The sequence below is a fragment of the Heterocephalus glaber genome, unplaced genomic scaffold, assembly GCF_053883595.1.
Source record: "Heterocephalus glaber isolate CG9 unplaced genomic scaffold, H.glaber_assembly_v1.0 deba00001688, whole genome shotgun sequence".
NCBI lineage: Eukaryota > Metazoa > Chordata > Mammalia > Rodentia > Bathyergidae > Heterocephalus > Heterocephalus glaber.
Genome location: NW_028258413.1, coordinates 47725 through 56894, shown reverse-complemented (window position 1 = coordinate 56894; position 9170 = coordinate 47725). Strand labels below are relative to the sequence as shown.

The 9170-nt window shown below is 43.0% G+C and overlaps 1 non-coding gene across 1 annotated transcript; it reads right to left on the bottom strand.

Moving 5' to 3' along the window:
* Window positions 1–2067: 2067 nt before the first annotated feature.
* LOC147821887 (U6 spliceosomal RNA) lies at window positions 2068–2174 on the bottom strand. The gene has a single exon (XR_015446467.1). It is a non-coding gene; the product is annotated as a U6 spliceosomal RNA (small nuclear RNA).
* Between the last annotated feature and the right edge of the window lie 6996 nt (window positions 2175–9170).

The window sequence follows — 9170 nt, the reverse complement described above, 5'->3', positions numbered from 1 at the left end:
CAACAATAGAGGATCCATTTGTCACACAATACACGAAGAATTTACTTTTAGGATGTAGCTTATGAATGATTTTTGTTTCAACCAAAACTTGTGTTTCACAGGAAATGACTTTTTGCCTTATAACCTGGATATTTATTTTCAATGAATTAAGAGCTCTAAGGACGGACACTGTCCCTTATGACAAAATTCAGCTTGTTAGTGGCAAACACTGGAACATCTTTACTTTAAGACAAGAAAGACCATTATTTTCAGTAATCTGGCACTGATGAGGAAGCATTGGTTAATGCAATTGGAAAAAACAAAGCATAAATGTGAGACAAGTAGGAGCAAACATTATTAATGTGCAAATGAAATGTTTATGAACCAGGAAAACCAGAGGGAGTCATCTGAAAAACATACTGTCAACAATTCGGTCACTCTATAAATACACACAAGCCTCCAAATTAAAAACAAAAATGGAGGGCCAGGGATTTAGCTCAGTGATTCTGCCAACTTTCTCAAAAGTGCAAGGTCCTGAGTTCGATCCCCAGTACCAAAAACAAACAAACAAACAAAAAAATAAAAATGGAAGACATAATATGTACAATTTACAATAGAGATTAAATGCCTAGTTAGAAATTTAACAAGAAATGTGCAAATTCTATTAAGAATGGCTAAAGGTTTAAGTGAAATACATGGCTGGACCTGCAGTACCATATATGTAAAATACTATACTTTAAAGACATCAATTCTTCCCTAATTTATTTCTTAATTTAATGTGATCATGATAAAATTGCTCATAGGATTTTAGGTTGATCATTTATATGTTTAATATGAATTAATCAAAAAGATTCTACAGGTTAATAAGGCATGCTGTAACCTGACCTGGTAGCCCTACTAGATATTAAAATTATTTTAAGCTCCTGTTTGTAAAACCATTTAGTACAAGTACAATAATAGACAGTGAGCAATGAAATGGAATGGAGAATCCAAAAAGAAACTGGTCCAAAATAAATGGAAATCTGACCCATGACAAACATAGCATTTCAACTCAACAAATAATAGAGCCACTCTATGCAGTGTTAGGTAAAATGACTAATAATTTGGAACAGGAGATAAAGAAGCTATATCTCTATTGGTTCCCCTATACTAACATAAACCCTAGTTAGCTCAAATATTCAAATGTAAGATTTCTTTTGAAAAGAAGCCATAAAAGTGATAAAAGAAAGCTGGAGCAAAATGTTCCTTACCGTTAGGGTTCTTCACCTTTAATTGACTGTGTAATACATTGTTTCCATCCTGAAAAATATTGTAAGCTAAATTAAAAGGTAAATACAGAGTCTGGCAAAAATTTATACTTCAAGAAAAGAAAAACTTGTATGAATATTTTGATACCAAATTTATTGCAATATCATGAAATTAATACAAGTTACTTCTGGCCTCTACAATTACAAGAGGCTTTTAAAGTGGTGGCCTTAGCTTCCAGACATTTATTAGTACAGTGAACTGCTGAAGTGTGTATACATTTTTTGGCAGACTTTGTAGAAAAGTATGAATTTACGGACTATCTAAAAAGATCACAAGTGCCAAAGCTTAATAGAAAAATAGGAAAAGATAGGAACAAGCTCCTCACATAGGTACACAAAAAAGTTCAAATGACCTCTTTACCCAGGAAAACATCCCATTCACACATATAATTAAATAAACCCTAAATTAAAACATAAGATGTTGTTTTTAACCTATCGCTTTGGAACCAAGTACAATTTTCATGAGACCAAGTCCCAGCCCAAGTGCGGAGAGAGAGGGCACTCATGTGCCTGTGTTGTGGAAACGATACACAAAGACAAGATCTTTTAGCTTCAGATCTGTGCAAAATCTTTTGGTTCAATGATGTTTGTTTCCTTAAGAAATTTATTCATAGTCTCCATGGGAAAGAATATTGTATCTTTTTTCATAACAGTAAAAAAACCTTAAAGCCATTTTCTGTCTATAATTGGTTGCACGTCAGCATGTAGCTGTTATTCCAGGATGTGCACTGATGAATAAGGAAGAGTCAGATGGGGTAGAGTTTGTAATTCTTTTTTTTTTTTTTATATGGAACGCTTCACGAATTTGCGTGTCATCCTTGCGCAGGGGCCATGCTAATCTTCTCTGTATCGTTCCAATTTTAGTATATGTGCTGCCGAAGCAAGCACATAGAGTTTGTAATTCTTATTAGTTAGGGTCGCAATATAAAATAGTGATATTCCTTTTGGAGAAATGGTGCATGCATGGGACATATCTTGATCATTTCTGAGCCCTTTACCCCACCTCTTACCTCTCTCCTCCCCGATTCCCTTCCCCATCTCCAAAAGTCTGCTTCTGTCTTCCTCACATCTCTCTTTCATTTTATGGTAAGTAGCAGTGTGAATGGTGACTCTATCGTCAGTTGTCCCCAGGTCTGTATGGGAAGAGAGGCTCACCAGGTACTAAGTAATTTCCCATGTGTTTCATTTCTTCCTTGCTCCCTTCATTCTTCTCTCCCTGCCTCACTTGCCATGTAGTCTTGGAGGTAGTATGACATAGTTATTATGCAGATGATTAAATCTGAGTGGAAACAGATCCTAGTATGAGGGATTGTTAATCCATAATCAACCCTTTAGTTTTAAACAAATGGACAGGTGAATTAAACAAGGGAAAACTTCATGAATATGCTATACCCCCCCAATAACATCCGTTATATGATTTGTTTGAAAAACAATGTTAGATACTGTGAGCATTAATATAATCAGCTAGGGGTTTCAGCTTTACTTCATGATAGACACAATGCATGGGGACTGGAACGTGCCTGGGGAGCCCTCTTCAAATTCATGGTTCTTTGGTCACTTTGGTTATTGCGCATACACAACTTTCCCTAATCGACCACTAGAGGGCAGCAGGCGCTCAGTCACCTGCCCAGGGTCGAGGATGCAGGCCTGGAGGGAAAGTCGCCTCCTGGCTCCAGGGCTCTCTGACCACAAGGTGTTGAGCGCTTCCAGGCTTGGTTCTACCTGGGAGAGTGGACGGGACCATGGACTAGATGACGCCGGTGCCTTCGCCAGTTGTTGCAGGCTGTGATTGTACCACGCAGCTGCATTCACGCGGCGACCCCTGAAGTGCACTATCTACCCTCAAGGGTGAGTGCAGCCGAGTCCTCGCAGTTGCTGCTGTGGACACCACAGGTCTCTGATCTCGGGAACAGACAGGTGCAGCCCCTTGCGGATGCACACACACCACACGCAGCACACAAAGCACACACAACACACTCCACACACACCTTACACAGCACACAACACACGCCACACCACACAACACATCGCATGCAACAGACAACACACATCACACACATGCACACACCACACACACATTGCACACAAGCACACACACACATTAAACACACACTGCGCACCACACACATCCTACAACAGACGTTCAAGTGTCCTACTGCATCCTGGCCTCACTGCCCCCGCCACACCCTGCTCAGATGCACAACTGCACCCTGAGTCCCCTCTTAGGTGAGAGCCTCCTTGGGGAGACCCAGCTGTGATCCTAAGGCTTCTTGACCTCACTGTTACACCAGGACCTTTCTCCTCAGTCGCTTCTCAGTATTCTGCAGCTCTACTTCAGCAACGTCTCACATAGTCAATCGATTTTTCTTTGTTTTCCCAACTAGATTTCATTTCTTTCACATCAGACACTGGGCTGGGCCATTGCCTTCTACCTGGGTGTGGAGCACACAGCTTGGGGTAAGTACATACAGGGAATACAGTCTGGCTGTACTCATTGGAATGCCTCTCTGCATTACAGATTTATACAATGCAGCTCTATGAGGTTTCTGTTGTGAATGGCAGTTTGACATAGAAAGTGCCATGCAACTCTGTTGCAAAGAAGGGCCTTGAGAATTCTGAAGGTTTCATTAATACTAATACAAATATTATGTTAGAAGCCTAACTGACTTTCCAGAATGGTTCTGCTGTTTCAATTGCAGTTCTCACAGTAAGATATTCACGAGTGTATTGGGCCTCATAGAAGTGAATGGACATGGATCACCTGAGGTAGAGTTTGTAACTGTAAGCAGCCAGAGCCCCCACTGTTTGGGTGTAAACTCCTTAGAGGGAATGCAGTCTGGCTATACTCAGTGGATATACCTCAGAGGTCTCAGATGCCCCTTAGACCATCACAGATAACTCCAGGTAAATCTTGCAGTGGAAGGTAAGAATGTTTCACTTCTGATTGATACGGGGTGATCCATTTCACCCTGTCTTCATTCTTAGAACAGCTAACTTTACTGTTGAAAAAATTGACAGCACTGTGTCAAGGCCCCTCAAAACCCCTCTACTCTTATGCCAGTTAAAAAACCAAATGTTTACTCATTTGTTTCTAGTCATTCCCACCTGTCCAATCCTGTGCCTTGGATATTTTCACAAAGCTCTCTGCCAGCCTCACTCTTCCAGGCTCTGCTCCCACCCCATTGTCAGCCTTCCCACCTACTGCTATACCCTCCTCCTACCCCACATCTTCTCCCTCCCTCAACCCACATGTTTGGGACATCTCAACCCCTCTGTCACTCAGCATCACCTGCCCCTCCACATCTCCCTCGTTCCTCCTGACCACATACTCCTTTCCTTCTTGGAAATCATTGGCTGTTTCCATCTCTAGATTCCAGGTTTTGCAATGCTCACAAACCCCTTTGTAAACTAACCCAAGGGGCCCCTCAATCCCTTTAGACCACAAGTCATTCCCCCACTCCTCATTCTTCCCTATTTCCATTAGACTGACCCAAATTCTGGGAGATATGTGCCTTGCTTTTGCGTGTCTTGTCATTTACTTCCTTCATTTAGTCTGCTTTAATCTTATATGGTCTCACCATATTTCCACCCTCAAATCCTATCTTAAATAGATAGAACATCTCTGTTTCCAGGGTGCTCTGTGTAACTTCTCCCCAGAAGAGACCAAATTGTTTTCCTTCCTTCTTACCCTCGTCCTGTTCAATAATTAAAAATAAAATTTTGAAAGACCTTAAACACCTCCTTTCCTCCTCCTGATTCCCTTTGAGCCAGTTAGCTTTCCTTTTCCTTCTCTCTGTCCAAGCCCTGCTATAGCACTCTAGCCACTCCCCGTGCTGTTCCCAATTACCTTTAAAAACCCTTCCAGTTAACTCATTCCCTGCTGACCCAGCACAATCTGTCCTCAGCCAGAGACCACGGTTCACTCCCCTCAGGCTTATTTGCTGGAATCCTTTCTGCTGTGGGCAGAACGTCTCCTGTCCCCACCCCCAAAATAACTACCCAGATTCAGACTTGACTCACTGGGGTCCCTGTCCCCAGATCAAATCACTAGAGGCGCTCTACTACTGGCTAGAGGAACTGTCCTCTACAGGCCCCTTACCCACTCCCCCTGAGACAAAATACACCTACTCCCTTTTTCCCCTTCTCAGCCTCTCCACATCTCCCTCGTAGACACCACCCCACTCACTCATGTACTGCCATTTCCTCTTCCTACTCACCCACATAACCCTGGCCTCCTATTCATTGCTGGCTTAGCTTCACCACCCCCACCCCCACCCCAGGATCAAGCCACCAGGCTCAGAAAACAGGCAAAAGGTGATCCTATCAAAGGTTAAGGAAATCTTTTCCAACGCTGGATGTCCTGGCTTCTCCCCATGTTAGAGCCCCTAGTCCCAATCTTCCTACTACTACTGTTTAGATCCTGTATAATCTGATTCTTAACAGATTTTATCCAGGAACGGATCCATGACATCCAGACAACTCCTCCTTACTGCCCACTTCACCACTGTCCCACGAGAGCCTCTAGCTGACCCCTGAGAAGGGCCAGAAGATTATCACACTCCTGATACCTCTGCTGCATCACTCCAGGACTGAACCACTCCCCCCACACACCCCTCTCCTCTCTCTCCCCACAGGATGCCCACGCAGTCCCCAGTCACGCTGGAAGAAGTCACAAGCAACTATGCCCCCTACCTTTTTTTCTTCTTCTTTATAACACAACAGGCAGGGATGACAGGTCCCCCAAGTTGGACCCCTGCCCAAGCAGACCCAGTACCGTACCTGCATCCACAGAAGCACAGACATAACAAGAAACCAGGACCGAGGATTTAGCTCAGTGGTTCTGCCACTTGCCTCATAAGTGCAAGGTCCTGAGTTTGATCCCAGGTACCAAAAAAAAAAAAAGGAAACCAGCAGCCGACCTGCAGCTCTCACCACCCAGCCCAAGGCCTATCACCCATGGGGCCCTAAAATTTTCCACCCTCTTGACCAGCGTCCCCTCCCCTACCTAAACTGCTCCATATCAACCATGAGCACCCTCCTCTCAGTGCCAACGGCCTTCCTGCCCTTGGCCCATCTGCACCCAGATGGCAGTAAACTCAATGCATGTTGCTGAGACTTTGCCTGCCTCGGTGGTCTCAATCATCCCTCAGTCTGACCTTACAGTTATTTAGGGTTATTTCTGTCTCTGCCAATCCTGTTGTTAATATTGTGTATGTGGACATTGCAGTTATACTTGGTTTTTACTTTATTACTGTGTCTGGTTCCCGCTATTTGTTACAGTTATGGTTATTCATTTCCCTATTCCTAAGTGGTTTTGAGGACTGAGCAGGTCAGGTCACTTCAGGTACTTGGAGTTGGTGCTCTGACACTGACCTACACTTCCAGCCCAGCTAAGAGACAGGAAACCTTGCTCCACTTACAACCCAGGCCCTTTTGAATTTCACCAAATATTTTAACTCAAAGAATAGGGATCAAAACCCCAGACAATTATTATAGTCTTTTGACAAACAGCCTAGGCTGAGCTAGTTACAGCAACTGGGCTTGTCAAAGGAAAATCATGAATTAAGCTGCCTTTGTAACCAATGGAGCTGTATTTGTGCCTCAGGTCAGCTCACAGCTGCTGCCCTTCCCACCAGATACCCTGGCTGTGAACTTTCCCTGGATCTGAGAGCTGCCAGGTAGGAGAGTCTTTTATTTTCTTTGCTCCAATAAACTCTGCCAAGTTTAACTAATCTAAGGATTTTTTCTTTTTAATATTAACAATAATAGGGCTGGGGATTTAGCTCAGTGGTGCTGTGTCTGCCTCATAAGGGCACGGTCCTGAGTTCAATTCCCAGTACTGAAAAAAAAACAGTAAGAAAGACACTGGAATTTTATCTCAATGTGATTAGGAGTTGGAGGCATTTCAGTGTTTATATTCTATATATGTAAGTAATCTACTAACGCTGGTTATGGTGGTGCCTGTAATGCCAGCTACTCAGGAGGCTGAGGCAGGAGGATCACAAGTTCAAGACCAGCCTAGATAACTTAGGGAGGATGGAGTGGAGATGTAGCTCATCTTGGAGTTATTCCCTGGTGCCACACATAAATACACACACATACACACATACACACCTAATATTGTCAATACATTTTGTATTATTGTTTGTGAAGCATATTATGTTTTTTAAGATTTTTGCCTTCAAAACAGTTAACAGTGATTTAAACAAAGATGAAAACAAAAATTCAATGGTTAGCATTTATTTATAAAAATAAATTTCAAGAAAACAAAGTTTATGTGATGCTCTAGCTTAAATTATACACAGACATCTCACTATTTGTTTTTAAAATTTGGGGGCCGGGGATTTAGCTCAGTAGTTCCAGCACCTGCCTCACAAGCTCAAGGTCCCAAGTTCAATCCCCAGTTACAAAAAAAAAAAATTGGAAAGAAAGTAATCTTAAAATAATAAGGTGCAGAAAACACGTTAATTTCAGTCTTGAGTTTTCAAGTCCCTCTCACTGATTTGGCACATAGAGAGAGAGAAGAGCTGGCAGGAGCCAAGGATCTCATGCCAGGCATCTCTGCCAAAGACATGATTTTGGTGGAAAAGAAGCATAATTCTGTGCACAAAGAAGAGTGGTGCTGACCTCCCTGGTGCCAGCAGGTACAGGCTGCAGAGGGAGGCAGCCCTACTTGGAGTTCTAAAGGGCTCTGGGTGGCTGCCTAGGTTAGGGACCTGTAGCCCATGGTGCTTTATGTCCTGAAGAAATTCCCCTAGAAGAGGGAACACAGAACACTGGCTCATGTCTCTCCTCAGCACGCGAGGAGCCTCCTTCACAACCTTGGCCTTGTCCAGGGCTCAGTCCCTGGGCAGGTTGGTCATGAGCACCCTCTGGCTTCACCAACTCCAATCCTCACCAACCCCAGGCCTTACCTTCCTGACAAGCCTTCCTTAAGTCTCCCTGAGACCTGAACAGCAGGAGCGTGGGGTCCAGCAGGTAAGGAGGAGTTTGGACATGTAGAGAGGGGCCAGGATGAACAGGGAGGCTGATGAGGAGAGAAAACCCCACAGTCGGGAACCAGGCTTGGGTTAGGATGAACGGCAGGGTTAGTGTTGGTGTTGGGTGTTGGATTAGAATTTAGGATTCAGGCTTGGGTTTAGGCTTTATGGATTAAGATAGGGTTAGGGTTACTTTTATGTAAGGTTTGTAACTAAGTGTTAATGTTGGCGTTTGTGTTATTCTTGGCATATGATTGGGGCTAGGATTTAGTGTATTGTTAGGTTCATCACTTACAATTAGGTTAGGGTTAATGCTCTGCCAGGAAGTCAATGGAGTTTTTATAGGATAATACAACCCTTAGGCCCATGTCACTTTCACCATTTGTCCTGTCTGGGAGAAAAATTCTTTTTCTGTTTGGAAGCAGTTTTCTTTTTCTTGAATTCACTATGAAACAGTTCATCATTGCCATTACTTTGACAAATGTAAAGAACAAATCCATTTTTGTTTGAATACATGTCTTCAGCTCTTCTGGATAGCTACCTAGGAATGAAAAAGTTGAGGAGAACAGTGAATCTATATTCAACTTTTCTGAGGAAATGCCAACTATTTTCATACACAGGCTGCACTATGTATAAGGGTTCCAGTTTCTCTGCATCCTTACCATCACTTGTTAGCTTAAATATACTGATAGGTGCTGTAGTGGGAGAGAAGGGGACCTCACTGTGGTTGTCATTTGCATTTCCTTAATGGCTGAGATGTTAAGCACGTTTATATTTAAATGGAGAAGTCATTTCACATTCTAGCATTCTGGTATTTCCCTCAATTGTCAGTTCTCAGTGCCAACATTCAGTGAGGCTGTAACTGGCACCACAAAATGAAACTTTAGGGCCGGGGATTTAGCTC